Source organism: Zootoca vivipara, chromosome 11 (genome assembly GCF_965207765.1).
Source record: "Zootoca vivipara chromosome 11, rZooViv2.hap1.1, whole genome shotgun sequence".
Taxonomy (NCBI): domain Eukaryota; kingdom Metazoa; phylum Chordata; class Lepidosauria; order Squamata; family Lacertidae; genus Zootoca; species Zootoca vivipara.
In genome coordinates this window covers 15,780,657-15,799,796 of record NC_142594.1, presented here as the reverse complement: position 1 = coordinate 15,799,796, position 19,140 = coordinate 15,780,657, and the positions used below count along the sequence as shown (strand labels likewise).

The window sequence follows — 19,140 nt, the reverse complement described above, 5'->3', positions numbered from 1 at the left end:
ATGGTTTATGGGGGAAAGTGCCCTTGGCTGAAGTTGCAAAGCATATGCAGACTCTGAGATCATAAGTGACTTCCCTTTGGTCATGAGAGGTTGCATGCAGTATCGGACAATTGATGGATCCAACGAGTGCACCTGTTTGATACCCAGGGGCGAAGGAAGGCGTTGTGACACCCAGGGCTGCACATGCGCTGTACATAGCAGTTTGTCGGCAGCGGCACTCCAGTGCCGTCTGGACGGTGCCGGGATCCTATGCTCGCAGCTGCAGCCACGAACGGAGGATCCTCCACATGTGGTTGGGGTGGCGTGATGGCTGCTTGCGGTGCCGTGAGCCCCCGTGGGGTGACTTCTTGTCACCCCCGCAGACATGGCACCCGGGGTGCACCTTCCCCCCCACCCCGGTTGCAACGCCACTGTGGATAGTCAGAAGACAAATAATGCATCATTATAGATTTGCATGTCTTGGTTCTCCAGCAGAGAATGTTGGCTTGGCGAAATATAGCTAATACAGCCAGGTTTTTTTTGGGGGGGGGGGCGGACACACACAGATTGCCTGGTTTTTGCACACATGAGGAACTTTGGCGACTGTGTATTGATTGTAGAGCCCATCACATATTAAATTATTTTTTAGCAACCTCCTTTTAATGGGGATCTCAAATGATGTGGCTGTGCCAGGTTCTGGGACACTTCTGTTTCCCCAGGCAATTTATTTTGCTTACTCTCTCAGCCTGCTGTGCGTTTTTTTAGCTGCCACATCATATTCTGCTTAACGGTATGGTTTTATTGCATATGAATAATTCATTATGTATACCTATTGCTTGCCACCCTGAGATTGCTTAGATGAAAGGTGATATGCAAATGCTTTAAATAAAGATAAGCAAATATATAAGATAAATCCCTTGTGACCTTCTCGCCAGTGTTTTAAGATCTGCGTGGGAGGTCATGCTTTTGGAGCCGGCAGTGGACAAAGTCCATGCAGTGGTAACACGAGGCAGAGGCCTCTCAGTGGTGGCCCCTCCATCTGTGCAACTGTCTCTTGATTGCCCCCTCCATATTGCTGACATTTATGTGTCTTGTTAAATGCTTGCTTTTCACCAGACTTTGGTTAGTTGCTCAATTTAGCAGAGAGTTTACAATGCAATTCATTGTGGTTTAAAGATTGCTGTTGATCACTGGTTGATCAGATTTTAATTGTTGTTTTTATCTTCTTTGCATTGTATTTCAATATTATTGGTAGTTGCTCTGGGCACTGGTTGGTGTCCAGGAACAAGAGATAGATAGATAGATAAATAGATAGATAGATAGATAGATAGATAGATAGATAGATAGATAGATAGATAGATAGATAATTGGGGGGACGGGACTAGAATCTACCCAGAGTCTAATGAAATGATGTGCATTTGTCTGGGCCACATTCTGTCTAACCATGGCTATGGTTACTTGTGTTTGGTAACCTCCAAGTTGGACCATTTTAATGAATTCTACCTGGGGCTGTCCTTGAATATGGACCAGAAATTGCAGCTACAGTAGTGTGAATCACAGCTGTTTTCTGGGACCAATTGAAGGTGCTTGATTTAACATTTTTAAAGACCTAAAAAGTAGGGGACCCAAATACTGCAAAAACACCTTCCTTCATATCAAACTGCCTATGCTTTAAGATCAACAGATGAGGCTATACGCAGGTCGAAGTGTGTGGTTTGGAGGTCCTGGGAAGGGACTTCTTAGTACTGGCTCCTCACATTGGAACCCCTTCCCTTCAGATGTGTCTGGCCACATCTTTATATAGTTTGGGGTGGTTTGTAAACACATTTTTTTCAACAGGCATTTGGAGGAGACAACTGACTTGAAAAAAAAAGGTTTAATTTGCTGCTGTACTTAATAAACCACTACCTAGTTAAATTGTTCTGAGTCATTGTGCTTTGCATTTTATTGATCATGTCATTTTTATGAATTTTAATACATTTATATATGGGGGGGAGTGTGTTGTTTGAACTTGGTGTAAATTGACATATGTTAATGGTGGTATATAAGTCATTTAAATAAATTGTTGTGTTATGTATTCAATTTCTCTCTTGCCTTTCCCCTAAAATGTTTTTGGTTAATCTCTTTGCTGTCAGTTGTGCCTATTATGTAGAAATGGACCACGAGATGCAACCATGGAGTGCAGATAATGAAATTGTTCTAAATACCTCAAATTCATGGTTTTTCCATAGGGATGCTTCCAATGCGCTCAACTAGGAGCAAGCACAAAAGATTTAGGAGCTCTTTAGTCTTGTAGTTAGAAACCTCTGTAAATATAAACATGTAAATTCATCCTTAGTAGGATGTGTTGTGCAGCAATTTGTTTTCTATCCAAAGAACATCTGAAGAGCTAGAAGTTTCTGTCCGAATTCTGAACAGATTGTAATTTTAAAACAAACAGTATTTATGGAAGCCCAACAGGGATTGATTCCAGACACGTTGTCGTTTTCCTCTTTAGAGCTGGTGACATGATTACATCTTTTAAGTTGTTGATGCCCCGTTTATTTCACTCTGTCTTGTTCTGTTGTTGTTGTTGTTGTTGTTGTTGTTGTTGTTGTTGTTGTCTATTGCACACATTCGGATAATGTGTTTATGTGCTTCTTATTTTCATAGCTGCCAAGTTATCCCTTTTTTACAGGGATTTTCCCTTATGCTGAATAGGCTTCCTCGCGAGAAAAGCGAAAACTTGGCAGCTATGCTTATTTTGTTCTTTGTCATTGACCACAATAATAAATATTTGATTTGATTTGTATTTATGGAAGCATGAGGTCCCAATATGAGAGATTTTGGAATATGCAGGCCCTTCCACAAGTTGACTTTAGTTCTTTAAGATCTGAACTTTTATCTGCCCTGTTTAGGGAAGTTTTTAAAGTTTGAATTTTTATTCTGTTTTTAATGTTCTGTTGAAAGCCTCCCAGAGTGGCTGAGGAAACCCAGCCAGATGGGTGGGGTAAAAATAATAAAAAAAAATTGTGTGTGTGTGTGTGTGTGTGTGTGTGTGTGTGTGTGTGTGTGTGTGTAAAATTTACAGTATAAAGCTCCCATTTGACTAGAAAATGAATTGGTTCACAGTGATCCTCTATCACTTGAGGCGGAGATTTCAACATATATATATATATATTACTTATTTAACAAATTCATAGACTACTTTGTATTGTATTCATAGACCACTTTGTATCTTTCTGTTGTGAACCACCCTGGGATCTTCAGATGACGCGTGGCATACATATTTTAACAACAACAACAACAATTAATAGATTGAAACAGTGTGCAAAATTTAAACCCCCCAGAATAAAACACAAGTTCAAAAAACAAAATTTCAGTAAACTCTAAAAGCAATAAAACCACATTTACAAATTCTTTACAAAAAAAATCCTGCTCCATAAGTGAGTGGGTCATCCATCAGGTAAAGCCTTCTTTTTTAAAAAATGTATTCAGCTGTATACCCTGCACATCATATCAGTATATAATGAGGGGGGTACCCACATCACATAATGTAATGACATCACCCACAAATGATGGGCAAAACAAAATAAAAACATTCATTCCAGTAGCACCTTAGAAACCAACTAAGTTTGCCATTGGTATGACATTGGTATGAGCTTTCGTTTATGTGAAGAAGTGTGCACACCAAAGCTCATACCAATGACAAACTTAGTTGCTCTCTAAGGTGCTACTGGAAGGAATTTTTTTATTTTGTTTTGACTACGGCAGACCAACACGGCTACCTACCTGTAACTAAAATGATGGGCAGTACTTCATAGAAATGGCAACAGCTGGACAAATGTGGCTGGAATAGACGCCCTCTGAAAACTGACACCTGTCAACTGATTTACCTTTCCTGAAAACTATTTCAAAAGAGGGTGATTTTGTTTCCGATGAATCTTTTTTTGCCAGAGAAGTTTGAAACTTTTTCTGAGGAAGCTTATGGAAATGAGCCATAAGGGCGAATTAGCTGAATGATTATGCCAGCCAAGATCAGAATCTCAATGCGGAAAGCATGAAATATTGATGCAATTTGGAATTCCTGTAGTTCCTTCACCTGAGAATCTCACATTACATACTTCCAATATTAATTAAGTCTCCAAAGGTCACTGTGAAGCAGGCTGCAGCAAGCATTATCTGCATTTCAAAAAAAAAGGGACAAAATGGTGAATGAGAGAGGATTAAAGTTGAGGTTGTACCTGAATGTGAAGTGGAGTTATACTGGAAGAGAGGTGAAGTGCCTTTGAGTTACTGAACCCAGAGTTCCTGACAAAAGCTAAGTGGTTCTCTTCAGTAGTGCTGCGTTTGCCCTGTGCTTACCTCATCTTTTGTTCTCCACTGTTGAAACCACAACTATACATATGCAAGCATTTGAGACAAGGGGATTGGGGTATTGAAAGCCAGCTCAATATTTGTAGCCGTGGCACAAGCGATTGTGCCGCCTGAGGTGGGTGGCTGCTCTGCTGCTGTTCCTCTTCTTGCCAATCTCTGCCCCACTCCTGCTCATACCCCCTTATTCATTTTTCCTTTCCTTTTTTTTCTTTTTACTGTTGCATTGGTGACGACAGAATTGGCCTGCCTCGCTTTGCCACATTATGGGAAATGCCTTCTTCAGAATGAGGTCTTCTGGGCAAGGTGGTAAGGAGAGCCCCGATTTGATGCTACAGTTTGCTGTGGCAGCTAGAAAAGCTATTTTAAGCTAATAATGTTTTAAGCATTGTAAAACCACAGCGACATAGCACAGTGTTTGGGGAGAAGTCCAAAGCCACTCAGGGGAATGAGCAGGAGGGGGCCCCCAATGCAGAAGGGACTATGTATCACATTGTGAAGTAAGTGAAGCAATGCACATTGCCATATAGAAAGAGAGGCTTGTAAGTCCATTAAGCCCATAGTCTACAGTTGCCTCCTGCACCATTCCTTGTGTTGAAGCCAGTGGCAACTGTACTCTGTGCATCCAATGGAAGTCACTGGCAAGAAGCCGACTGGAGATTCTGTCACTTGAACCCAGTACCTGTGAGGAGGTCATAACACCCAGGTATCATTGGTACTCTAGTTTGCTATCAATGCTGCATTCTGTCTTTTAGTGGATCGGAAACATAAGGCTGGATATTATTCTGTATCTTGTTCTAACTAACTAACTAACTAACTAACTAACTAACTAACCAACTAACACCTTTCAATCAGTTTTCACGACTTACTCCTCTAAGTCAAACTTGGTATTTAGGTTTGAGTAGAAATGCTACTAGCTCATTGCCCCACCCCATTCCCACTGACTTTTTACATTTCCACAAATTGCAGGTTTCTCCCAATCCTGCTCATACCTTCTTGTGATTGAGTGACTACGTTATGGGTACATTAGCAAAAATAATAGCATCAGAAATAATGGTAATGGTGATAAATGTCCTCAGTGACTCCACAAACAGAAAGCCATTGGTTTCAATGCATCTTCCTGTGTTGAAGCTGAAGATACTGGGCAGATATGGAATCTCAGTGTAAAAAAGACCTTGGCAGAGCCATATATATTAGATCATGAAAGAAGTTTTTGAAAAGTTGTGGACAAAATAAAGGAGAGTGGATTGTTTATACATATTGTTTAAAGGAATGTTTTCTTCATTTAGCACTGATAGGTTGCTGTTGTTTCTTGCCTAGCCCAAATCTTCTTCTCTTTGGTGATCACTTGTAGCCGGGTAAAATTGTCTTCCATTAACACAGTTTTAACAATGAGTCCGTAAGTGACTGTGGAGGCCAATTCTGGATTCACATGTCCTTCCACAGTGGGGACATTGGTTTCTGGGCAGGAGTTGATCACGGTGTGGATTTGCCAAGCGTGCCTTCCTCTTAGCACGTTTCTCCCTTGGGTCCTGAGATCGAGTTTCTTTAAAGCCCATCACACCTTTGGTAAAGGCTGTTCTCCAATTGGAACGCTCGGAGGCAAGTGTTTCCCAATTGTTGGTGTTTGTACTACATTTTTAAAGATTTGCCCTGAGACAGTCTTTAAACCTCTTTTGTTGACCACCAGCATTGCGCTTCCCATTTTTAAGTTTGGAATAGAGTAGTTGCTTTGGAAGACAGTCATCACACAACCGCACAACATGACCAGTCCAACGAAGTTGATGTTGAAGAATCATTCCTTCAACGCTGGTGATCTTTGCTTCTTCCAGTACACTGGTATTAGTTCGCCTGTCTTCTCAAGTGATGTGTAAAAAAAATTGGAGACACCGTTGATGGAATCTTTCAAGGAGTTGGAAATGGCTTTTATAAGTGGTTCATGTTTCACAAGCATACAGTAAGGTTGGTAGTACAATAGCTTTGTAAAGAAGCATTTTGGTTTCCCTGTGAATACTCTGGTCCTCAAACACACTCGCAGAGCTCAGGCGATGCTGGATTTCGGCATCAATGTTGGCCCTTATGGAAAGATAACTGCCTAGGTAGGAGAAATGATCAACATTATCCAACCTTACACCATTGAATTGGATTTGTGGGGTTATTTTGTACTTGTTGATGCAGCACTTTGGTTTTTTGGATGTTGAGTGATAGGCCAAGCTTTTCGTAAGCTTCTGAGAAGATATTAAGGATGGTTTGGAGGTCATCCTCTGAGTGTGCACACACGACGTTGTCATCAGCATACTGAAGCTCTATGATGGAAATTACGGTAACCTTACTTTTTGCTTTCAGCCTGCTCAGATTGAAGAGCTTTCCATCTGTTCAATATATGATTTCTATTCCGGTGGGGAGTTTCCCTTCGACAAAGTGTAGGATCATGGCAATGAAAATAATGAATAGAGTTGGGGCAATAACACAAACCTGTTTAACACCTGATCCCACTGTGAATGGGGAGCCATTGTTGGCTTGAGAGCCATTGTTGGCTTGAGAGCCATTGTTATCTGTGATTGTTGCTGTCATATTATCATGGTGAAGCCGAATGATGTTCCCAAATTTATCTGGTCAGCCAATTTTCTTCATTTAGCACTGATAGGTTGTTGTTGTTTCTTGCCTAGCCCAAATATTGGTTCTTTAAACTAGATGTTTCATATTAAATACGGACATTTTCCTAGGAGAGGTATCCAGTTGTTTCTGCTTTGCTTCCAGAAACCTTTCCTCAGCAATGTATTATAGATCATTTTGAGAAGCTCACAGCAGTACGTACATGACAACATGAGTAGATGGAACTCCACCTCTGCCATAATGGTTAGAGTGTCAGACATGGACCTTGGGAGAACAGCATTCAAATCCCTACTCAGCTATGATGCTCCTGGGGTGACCTTGGACCAATCACTGCCCAACGTAACTCACAGGGTCATTGTGGAGATTAAATGAGGAGGTGATAGAACCATGTAGACTGATGCCTTGGGGGGGGGGGGGAGAAGACAGGAAAGAAATATAAGAAATAAATTTATATGATCATGCATGATATAAGAAACCAGGGCCAAATGGAATAGAAAGGTTTGAGCTCTACATTCACGATGATGGTTTTTAGTTTGCAACGCTCCCTCCCACTCTTTTTATGAATAACTTTTTGATAATTACTATATCATTACTACCATCTAAAGGCTACTTAGCTATGCATTTGATCTCAATTATTATTATTTATTTGAAATAAATAAACCCCGGCACCCTGGATCCCATTTTGGGTGATGGGTGTGTGTGTTCAAACACCAGTTCTTTTGACTCTGTGACCCTTGCCCACTTTTTACGATATCACAGCAGGATAATAAATCTGAATCTTTCAGCGCTGAAACTTCAGAGTTGCTATTTTAATCTTCTTAATTATTTGATTTTTCTCTAAAGCAAAGCATTCATTAAGAGCCATAGTAAGGTTTCAGTAAAATTGTTTTAATCATTTACACCAAAAAGTCTAAGCAAGACCTCCATGGAAACTTTGGATAGTTAAGCAGCATGGAAATTGTCCAGAATACTTTTGTAATGAGGCTGACAACATTCCAGAGCGTTTGATGAGGAACTCAACATCTGTTAGAAGGATAGGTTCTTATCCAATTGCTATATAGAATGTTTGCGCACAAAAACACAGTATAAAAATTTGTCCATCTCGTGACAACATTAACTGTCTCAAATAGTACTTATACCCGGTACTTAGGCTTGAGATGTACTGTCTCAATAATAATTCCTAATTAACTTGCAATGGATCTTCAAGGATGAAGGCAAAAGGAAGGCACTATCCGCTTTGCAAAAGGATTCCTCTCTCTGCTGCTTGCTTAGGCTGCTATTTTGCTTCAAATCTTCCTGTTCTCCTCCAAAACAGGCCTCCCAGGAGCTAAGCAGCTGTTTATGATGAAACTTTAGAACGTTAAAAAAAAAGGAAGGCTAAATAATTAATGTTTCCGGCTGCCATGTAAGGAAACCAAGGTCAGGCGACATGAGAAGGTGGAAAGCCCTTGTGTAACACTTTTGGGATGTTCATTTCAATAATGCAATAATGACAATAATTAAAATACAGTGGTCCCCCGAATTACGAATTTAATCCGTTCCGAAGGCATCTTCATAGGTCGAAAAATTCGTAAGTCGAAAAGCGCCATTGAAAACGTGATTTCCCATAGGAATGCATTGGAAACGGAAAAATCCATAAGTCGAAGCAACCCCATCTAAAAATCCGCAAGTCGAAAAAACCCTATCTAAAACCGCCACCGTTTCCATTCGGATGCCGAGAAATTTGTAAGCGTGTGGCCATTTGCCCCACCCGTAAGTCGAAAAATTTGGTTGTCGACTTGTTCGTAAGTCGAGGTACCACTGTATTAATATACATCTATTAGGGATACACACACACACACACACACACACACACACACTTGCAAGTCCACTAACACAACACAGACAGGAATCATTTGTGTAATGAATCAATGTACATCACATCCTCACCCAAACTTTTTGGTATTGGACCAAAAAAACCTAATAAAGTATGGAAGATCCTTATAATGCCACATCAGATATACATCAGTCAAATTAATTTTTGGCAGGAAATCCTCAGAGGAGCTATTTTCAGTTACCATCACTCAATCAAAAGTACTGTTCCTGAAAGAGTTGAAGGCAATATGCAGAACAGCTTGCCTTGACTGATTTGTGTTAGTCTTTAGTGGATACACAAACACAAAAATCATGTAGTTTTTATTTTATTTTTTAAAATAGTTTTCCCAGAGTTGTTGCAATTAAAGTCGGTGATGGCTCTATCATACTTTTCAAAGGAATAAGACTTTTAAGCCAGCCTGATTGGTTTGAAATTTCCCATTCCTGACCTCCAGTAAACTTCCTTCTGCATCAGTGCCCAGGCACTTGACGGTGTTTTCACTGGGTATGTAGTGGTTGATTTGTTTCTAAAAGGCAGAATGAAAAACCATCAGATAAATAAGTAGAATTGTTTGCAGTATGTTATAGCATTGAATTAGGACAGATCGTGAAGCTGAGGCTCCAATACTTTGGCCACCTCATGAGAAGAGAAGAATCCTTGGAAAAGACCCTGATGTTGGGAAAGATTGAGGGCACTAGGAGAAGGGGACGACAGAGGACAAGATGGTTGGACAGTGTTCTCGAAGCTACGAACATGAGTTTGACCAAACTGCGGGAGGCAGTGCAAGACAGGAGTGCCTGGCGTGCTATGGTCCATGGGGTCACGAAGAGTCGGACACGACTAAACGACTAAACAACAACAACAAATAGCATTGAATTAACTTTTGATTTAATTCCACTGTCTGTGTGAGAACTGGGGTAGTCTAGAATCTGGCAGAGAGCAGGTGGAGTGAATTATTATTATTATTATTATTTATTTATTTATACCCCGCCCATCTGGCTGGGTTTCCCTGGCCACTCTGGGCGGCTTCCAACAAATAACAAAATACATTAAAATATCACAGATTAAAAACTTCCCCAAACAGGGCTGCCTTTAGTGAAGACAGAATCCAGGAGTTGTGGAAAGAGACTGGTGGATTTGGGGAAGAGTCAACAGTGAGAATTCTTTGTTGAGTTGGCTAAGCAGTTTTCCTGTGTTTCAGTGCCTGCCATGATGCAATGCACTGGATGGGCTAGGAAAGTAAAAGAATGAATGAGTTCGTTTTTATAAAACAAGATGATTCATGGATAAGTATGAAAGATTTCTTGGCCATGAAAATTTTCTCAGGAAACTGAGCCAGAAGAGATAACCAGCAAGTCATGTGATAATGTATTCATATGAAATCTATGCTATGCTGCTTTGATGGCTCCTGTGAATTCCCTTGGCCCTACTTTGATATGCATTGCAGGAGAATTAGGATCACTTTATGTAGTGTAACACTAGCTGAGATGGCATCAGACTTAATCGTAAATTATTATTTTTTACTGTTTCCCAGCTCTAGTTAGGTAAAACATTATACTACAGAAATGAGCAGTACGTCAGCTGGAGAGAACAGGGCAGTCACTTTGGAGTGCTTAGACAACGCAGTATTTTGGAAAATGTTGTGCATGGCTTTCAAACCTTTTATATCTGGCAAACAGGAAATATGAATCCAGAAAATGAGTTCAGCATTGCAGAGCGATTCCTATTTTCCTTTTCGTGCTGAGGAAACTCCAAACACCACGTGTGAGTTGTTCAACTGCAGCTATGAAGTGTAAGAACTTGGTGCTCAGTTTGCGAAGTGTGTTCGTTCCGGCCTTGGAAAGCATGTCTTAAATCGCCAAGGACACTGCAGTACACCGTTTGGTAATAATTTAAGTTCGCCGCATTGCATTTGTACAGAGCAGAAGCTAGCATTTTTTTAAAAAAATGCTGTGTCATTATATCTAGAGCTGGTCAGTAATTTTGTTTTCATAGGTGTTTGTTAGAAAAGGCATTGCAATGCTCCCTTGCTAAGTAGCTTTAGTTGCAGAGGGGAAATCAGTAAATGCCTGATAGATCAATAAGCAAAAATTATATATGGCCTGTGTGCATGTTTATCTACATGTCAGGATTCAAGGCAGCTGCAGGTCCAGAACCTGGGACCTTGGCAAGGCAAGAAATAGATTAATTCTGTTGAACAGTTCTGGCCACAAGAGGAATCGGGAAGACTTAGTGCAGCCACCTATGTGTTGCCAAAATGAAAGGACAAAAAGAGGATGCTTATGAAATGTGCATCTGATACACCTTGAGATATAATTACTATAGTTTAAATAAAAATGCAAACTATATTGCCATAGTGGGGAAGACTGCGAGCAAGTGACTCCTGCACCTGCTTCTGTCCAGGTTCTATTGATTGGCAATTTCAAAGTCCCAGTGCTCCCTTTTAGTGGTTTGCTGTCTTTAAACTGCACTTGGACCACATTCCCATTCAGATAAATGACCCCTTCGATGAGATGATAACCGTTCAGATAGAAGACCGTCCTCTATAAAATAGGACATGTCCACCACTACGGCAAATGAAGAGCAGAAAGAAACCCAAAGGGTTGTGTGTTGTCAGTTCCTTGCTCCTTCTTGCCAGTCAGTACCCATGAATGGTGTCTCCCACAGCTCTGAGTATCCTGCTCTACTTTCCCAATTACAGAGGCAGTGAACTTCCAGCTTGGCAGAGTGTGGTCTCAGAAGCAGAACACTGCCCCTGTAACTCCCTGATCTCCATGGAGGTGAGAACCAGGACACATAATGTCTGTACATGAAGCCTTCAGTAAGCCTCTGACTAGCACCAGTACTAAACTCAGCCCTCCAGATGTTTTTGGCCTACAACTCCCATGTTCCCTAGCTCACAGGACCAGTGGTCAGGGATGATGGGAACTGTAGTCTCAAAACATCTGGAGGGCTGAGTTTGAGGAAGCCTGGTCTAGACTTTGCTGGTTAGCCTCCAACTTGCACAGTATGGTAGCTCAGGGTTTGAAATCAAACTCTGCTCTCCAGCGTTGCCTGCCTGCCTACCTTTCAGGTTCTGCAACCCTTGAAAACCTTCCTTCTCATCACCAGCCAGTGACTTCCCTATACAGTGGTACCTCAGGTTACAGATGCTTCAGGTTACAAGATGTTTCAGGTTACATTCTCCGCTAACCCAGAAATAATACATTGGGTTAAGAACTTTGCTTCAGGATGAGAACAGAAATTGTGCGGTGGCCGCACGGCGGCAGCAGGAGGCCCTATTAGCTAAAGTGGTGCCCCAGGTTAAGAACAGTTTCAGGTTAAGAACGGACCTCCGGAACGAATTAAGTTCTTAACCAGAGGTACCACTGTACCTTAGGCTTAGGTCACTGCTAAGAACTGGGATGCAATTTCCCCCCCACTAACATCTGGGTGGCAACCATGGTTTCCAGATGAGGTGGGTGCATTTCTGGGTTGAAGGCAAGACCTGTTCCTTTTCAGTTTACCCGGGGCCTGCTCTGCCAATGCAGAAAAGGGGAAAAGCTTGTTTGACTCTTGCTCCCTGCTTCTGGCCACACTAGTTCCACGCCATATTCCTATAACTCAGTGTAGGAGCAGTGGTATTTTGACTGGCCTCTCAATGTATTGGCAAGCTTTTCATTGGAATGGGCTTTCCAAGCATGACCTAGAATCATAGAATCATAGAATCAGTTGGAAGAAATCATAGAATCAGTTGGATGGAAGGGCCATCCAGTCGAACCCCCTGCCAAGCAGGAAACACCATCAAAGCATTCTTGACATATGCCTGTCAAGCCTCTGCTTAAAGACCTCCAAAGAAGGAGACTCCACCACACTCCTTGGCAGCAAATTCCACTGTTGAGGAGTGTGGTGGAGTCTCCTAAGGATGCCCTAAGGATGTCCCTGTGGCAAGCTGGGCTCTCTGCAGTGGAGAGCTTCACATTGCTGTGTGAAGGGAAGAGCTTGGCATTGCTGAAATAAGCTGCCACTATTTTTAGGAAGTCATGATGTATAAACGATGCCTTCTGCTTGCATTGAGGCTGTGTGTGTGGTGTGCTTGTGTTTGTGTGTGTGTGTGTGTGTAAGAAATAAGACTGACACCTAACAGGGGTTAGGGATTGAAAGTTGGGGTGGGAAGTAGGGCGATTAGGAGAGATCATGTCCACCTCCTCAGCCATCTCCAAATGCCACAGGCTCATAATTGAGTCATTTCTAAAAAGACAGCTTGACCACTCTATAGTTTCTGGGGCACCACAACTATTTCCTATTCCAAACATAGCAAATAGCTGTGGTTATCTCTGAAACGATTATGCTGAGTTTTGGGTGAGTCTGACTTTGAACGTCTGCTGCTGCTGTTCATTTTCCCATTTCCTAAAATCCCAATGCTTTCGCTTTTGCGAGGTGGTGTTCTTCAGCTGGTTTTGCTATTAAACACAGAGAGCTCCAAGTCTTTCCGAAACCTATGGTTAGGTTTTTCTTCTTATCAGCTCAGTTTATTTATCTGGAACTGCACTCTGCAGGATCCATATTCTACACCATTTGTTACAATTTGTTTCATAATTTGATTGTTTGGCAACAAGAATAATGGCTTTATCCCAAACCCAATTCCATCCTTTTAATAGCCTCCCCCCTCTTTCAGATGGAGACCAGACCAAAGCCATTAACAAGAACCTTACTCAAATTTCAGCTCTTACATTATAGACAGCTAAGATTTAGTAAAGTAATAAGGCATATGCTTGATTCTGAGTGGCCTTAATTAAACATACATGTATAGCTAAATGTCAGTGTGGGCTTAAATAATGTACTGAATTGGGGGCTTAAAGACCAGCATAATGGTAGTGAAAAGGAGCCTGATGGGAATCTGGGACACCATTGCACTAATACTTGAGATGTTTCCTAATGCGATGAATAATTCTGTTGAATTCATTTTGAATTATACTGTGTAAGTTTCAAATTGGAATCTCACAACAATAGAAGCTTGAAATTATTCCATCTTTTTTACACCTAGATAATCATGGCAGCTGCCTCTTGAGGTCAAGAGGGTGCTGTGTTCTAATCAGATAACTGGAGGGAATACAATAGTTGATAAAAAAATAATGATTTGCCAGAAGATTTTGGTTTTGTCTGCAAGAGCGTAGGAAGCTGCCATGTATTGAGCCTCTTGGGGTTGTATCTAGTGTTAGTAGATGACCCGGTGAATTGAATGGGCATGAGTAATGTAGGTCTGATAATGTCTATGGGACTACTCTGAGTAAAACTTAGTTGGCTACAACCCTTGGTCCACCTGGTTCAGGTTTGTCTACTGGCAATGCCTCTCCATGGTTTGGGTCAGGAATCTTTCCCAGCCCCATCTGCTGTGGATTGAACTTGCAACCTTCTGCACACAAAGCATGAGCTACGATCCTGCCCTTTGCTTTCTTAGTGCAGAGTCAGTCTATACATGCCAATCAGTGATCACAATGGCACCCGTACATGAAAGCACCCATCAAAGATAAAATGCATCAGTCAGGCATAGCTTTTTAGAACATCATGCAGTGATATTCAACGGAAGCAGCGCACGCATGTTCCGCAGAGAGTAAGAAATCGTAAGGCATTTGGGTAGCATGGAATACATGTATATATCAATCAGCTAGTAGGTAGAAAGTAAAGGACGCCTGGATGGTTAAGTCCAGTCAAAGGCGACTGGGGTTGCGGCGCTCATCTCGCTTTTAGGCTGAGGGAGCCAGCGTTTGTCCACAGACAGCTTTCTGGGTCAGGTGGCCAGCAGGACTAAACCGCTTTTGGGGCAACAGAACACCTGACGGAAACCAGAGCGCATGGAAACGCCATTTACCTTCCCACCACAGCGGTACCTATTTATCTACTTGCACTTTTGGGCGTGCTAGGTTGGCAGGAGCTGGGACGGAGCAACAGGAGCTCACCCCGTCGTGGGGATTCGAACCACCGACCTTCTGATCGGCAAGCCCAAGAGGCTCAGTGGTTTAGTCCACAGCGCCACCCGCATCTTGGCTAGTACAGAAGCCTCACAAGCAAGCTGAAAGCCTGGACCATACCTGCCAAAGCAATTCTTCTTCAGGAAAGCCTGGACCATACCTGCCAAAGCAATTCTTCTTCAGGAAAGCGATCTAGCTGAGTTGTGGGGTAGATGCTTTGTGTGCAGAAGGCCCTGGGATCAGTTACTGGCACCAAGCAAAATGAAAGACCTCTGCCTGAGATTCTGAAGACTCTGAAGAGCGACAGCCAGACAGAATAGACATTACTGGGCCAGACGGACAAACAATCTGAACTGGGCTAAGGAAGCTTCTTATATTCTTCACAACACAACAGCTGTTATGGGCTTATATGCCAACAATTTATTCTAATGCCTTACAAGCCATTATATTTATGTGCAGTATGTATATGTTGACAGTGAACTCATTCTCCAAATGTAGACAACGGCACTATCCCAACACAAGACATTGACAGGCTTTGTTATATGCCTCCCTAGATAACTCAGTTGGTTAGAGCATGGTGCTGATCACAAGAAGGTTACAAGTTTGATCCCTGTATTCCTACTTTGCAGAGGGTTGGACTAGTTGATCCTTAGGGCCCCTTCCAACTCTGCAATTTTATGATTCCTAAACAGAACCTCAAGTCATAGTCCACTGAGAACTGAGCATGCTCAGTGGCCACCGTTGGGGAAAATAGAAAGAGTGTGTGTGTGTGTGTGTGTGAAATGTAGTACAGTATCTTGAAAGAGCGTTTGGTGGGCTGGAACGCTGGAAAGGAGCCCTCCATACTGAAATGTTTTGTTGCAGATCCCACTTGTGAGTTCCTGTTTCACAAAACTATGCCCTTCTCTCACGTGGTTTCCCTGTGTGCACCAGATAATGAGAGCGCTTTACCTTTCTTAAGGAAGCTGTGGGAGAATGAATGAGGCTGCAGTCCTGTACACACATTTCTTGGAGTAACACAGTGGGAATTATACTCATGGGTACGTAAGCTTGCATAGGACTGCTGTATAGGCCACCTGCACTGTAAAAGTTGGTAAGAAGAGATCGCTTGGGATGCATCAAAGTGTGGACAGTTCAGGATGCTGTTCCTGACAGCGGCTAGCAAGATGCTTACATGCAGAACAAGAAGGAGCAGCCCTCCGCCGTCATCTGATAAACAGAAATATCCCGCTTCTGAACCTGCAGGTTCCGTTTAGCAATTCTCGTTTGTTTCTTCGTCCTCTAATAAAGTGTTACTCGCACGGTCCGCTTTTGCCTTCACTTTGAAGCTGTTCAAAGCAGGGGTTTCTTTGAAGATAGCTTAAATTGCTGCGATCCCATTTATTCATAGGATGTTTTCAGTCTGGTGTGTGATCTGCCAAGTACAGCCAATATGGTCAATTATAGCCTTAACACACAGCCCTCTTTATTGGCTGACGTTGGTGGCCTCGACTGTCTTGGTTCATTTCTAAATTAAACTCAAAGCGCGCCCGGGGGGGGGGGGGGAGAGAATCGCCTTCCTTATGCATTAATTTGCAGAGATCTCCGGAAACTCTCTGCCCCAGTCTCTTTGTGGCTGCTGGATCTAAACAAATGGAAACGTTTCTTTTTGTGATAACTTCTGCCTTCGTGAGACAAATCACATGGCTCTCTTTCAGGACGGGCTGTGTGGAGGGGAGGCAGGGATGAGACTAAGCTCAGTATTTTAATTATTTTTGAGCCTTTGTTGTGATAAAAATGAGGGTTGGATAGAATTGGTTATTTGCTGAGCTTTGGGCTCAGTTAAAGAGCTCTTAAAGGGGGGGGGGAAGCTTGCGGCTGTGCTATCATTCACAACCCAATGCACTCATCTTTGAGTATGTAATTTACAGATTGAGAATACTGGAGAGGCTGAACTCTTTTTCCATTCCACAATTAGATTAACTGCTGGGGCATCTCTCTGAACTTGTTCTAAGGGTATCCTGAACTGTTCTTTGTGATCTGAAGCACTGTACTTTCTTATCTAAAGCACCACTTGGGAAAGAACCAAGTTATCCTCCAAATTCCTGTGTGATTTCCCTCCTCAATGCATCATCTAAGATCTGATATTTTCATTAAACTATTGATACCAAAGTTCAGTTGGGGGGGGGGGGAGCCTTCGAAAAAGAAAGAAAGAAAAAAGAGAACCGGCAGCTTCTAACGGAAAAGGCACCACAAAGAACGATAGCGCCAGTATTTTATTATTTAGCTCACTCTTCAGAGCTGTAGACTTTTTCCCTGGTGCTTATAAATGATATTTTATGACTGTTTCTATCTTGTTGTGCTTCGCTGATGCTCTGCTGGGTTTACATAAGGGATGGTGCTTTCTGTGACAAGAGCGGTATTTGTATGCCTATTAGAGAGATGACACATGTCACACTTCAAAAATCATTGATACCAAGTTCTTACTGTAAACGAAAGCTAATTCTCACTGGGTTTGGGGTTTGTCATTTAAAGGAGAAATTTAAAAGCAAGGCAGCTTTAAAAATCTATGCCCATTAGAGTACGTTTTTTTGCTTTTGCCTGTTTTAACCAACCAGAAACAGGCATTGCAGGTGGTGGTAACAACACCACACCCTGCATTGCTGCTCCTTCTGTCCCTTCATGTCAAAAACTGGCTGATTTTTAAAAGAGCCATGCACAGCAGTTTAAGAATGCAAAATTTCTGTTCCTCAAATTGGAATTATTTGCTGATTTTGAAAATGCAAGCAGCGATGCCTGACAATAATATGCAATGAGCTGCATTTTAAAAGCAGGGAAACCAAACCAGACCGGATGTTTTCTGCAAGGTCAGGTGTACTCATTTTTGTATTATAACACTGCGCTGGAGTGGCCTTTTTGAGATGATGCTTTTTTAAAATTGATCTTAGGGATTGTGCTGGGACTACAACTGTTGAGGCACAAATTGCTTTAGTGCTGGACCAGTGTTCCCCAAACTTCTGATACCTGAGGCTTGCTTCCCTCTCCACTACCACTTCAGCCGAAGAACTGAAAATAGGGGCATTCAGCATTATTATACCCAGAAATGTTTGACTATAAAGTGAGAAAGAATTACCCATTCTGCATGTTTCATTATGAGTCACTAAGAACATATGATTGTTGTTGACGGGACCCAGGTGGCGCTGTGGGCTAAACCACAGAGCCTAGGGCTTGCTGATCAGAAGGTCGGCAGTTCGAATCCCTGTGACGGGTGAGCTCCCGTTGCTTGGTCCCAGCTCCTGCCAACCTAGCAGTTCGAAAGCACATAAAAATGCAAGTAGATAAATAGGAACCACTACAGCAGGAAGGTAAATGGCGTTTCCATGTGCTGCTCTGGTTTGCCAGAAGCGGCTTTGTCATGCTGGCCACATGACCTGGAAGCTATACACCGGCTCCCTCGGCCAATAATGCCAGATGAGCGCGCAACCCCAGAGTCGGTCACGACTGGACCTAATGGTCAGGGGTCCCTTTACTTTTACCTTAAGAACATATGATGCACCAGACTAAAGTACTATCTAGTTCAGCATCTTCTTTCCGCCAGTCATAGTAGAATAATACTAATTTATTATTTATACCCCACCCATCTGGCTGGGTTTCCCCAGCCACTCTCGGCGGCTCCCAACAGAATATTAAGAACAAGAGCAGGAGAAGGCAAGTGTGCCCTACACCTCATCCTGCTTCTGGGTTCCCATAGGCATCTTACTGGTGCAAATAGTTTTCAGACCTGTGTCTAATACTGAGCATATAGGTCATTATTGGTTTATTGGCCTTCTCTGTCGTGGCACCTGCCTTGTGGAATGCCCTCCCATCAGATGTCAAGGAAATAAACAACTATCTGACTTTCAGAAGACATCTGAAGGCAGCCCTGTTTTAGGGAAGTTTGTAATGTTTTATCGTTTTCTCCAGCTAGCCCTACCTCCATGAATGGGTCTAATTCTGCTTCAACACCATCTAGGTTGGTGGCTGTTCTGAATGTTGGTCTTGACTGGAAGGAACCCAGAGCATTGGCCCATGTAAAGACCAGCAGCCATTCACCTCTGTATTGGGGCGAGTACGTGCTCCAGTCACATCCAAAGAAGAGCTATTTGCCCCACCAATAGATGCTTATTCTTGCTCCACTTTTGAAATCCAGACTTAGGCATGCAGCTGTTCTGTCCAGAGTCAGGCCACTGGCCCATTTACAAGGGTTGGTGACGGCAGCAGGCAGGGCTATCCAAGTGGAGAGCCTTCTCACATCCACTACAGAAGGACCTTTTAAAGGGAGATGCCCGTGACTTAAACTGGAGTATTCTGCATGTAAAGCAAGCTATGGCTTCTCATCTGCGCCAGGAAAAGGCATATCCTTAATTT

General features: G+C 42.5%; 1 protein-coding gene across 5 annotated transcripts in view; it reads left to right on the top strand.

Moving 5' to 3' along the window:
* RBMS3 (RNA binding motif single stranded interacting protein 3) overlaps positions 1–19,140 on the top strand; it is a 755,586-nt gene that overhangs the window by 482,506 nt on the left and 253,940 nt on the right. The window lies entirely within an intron of this gene.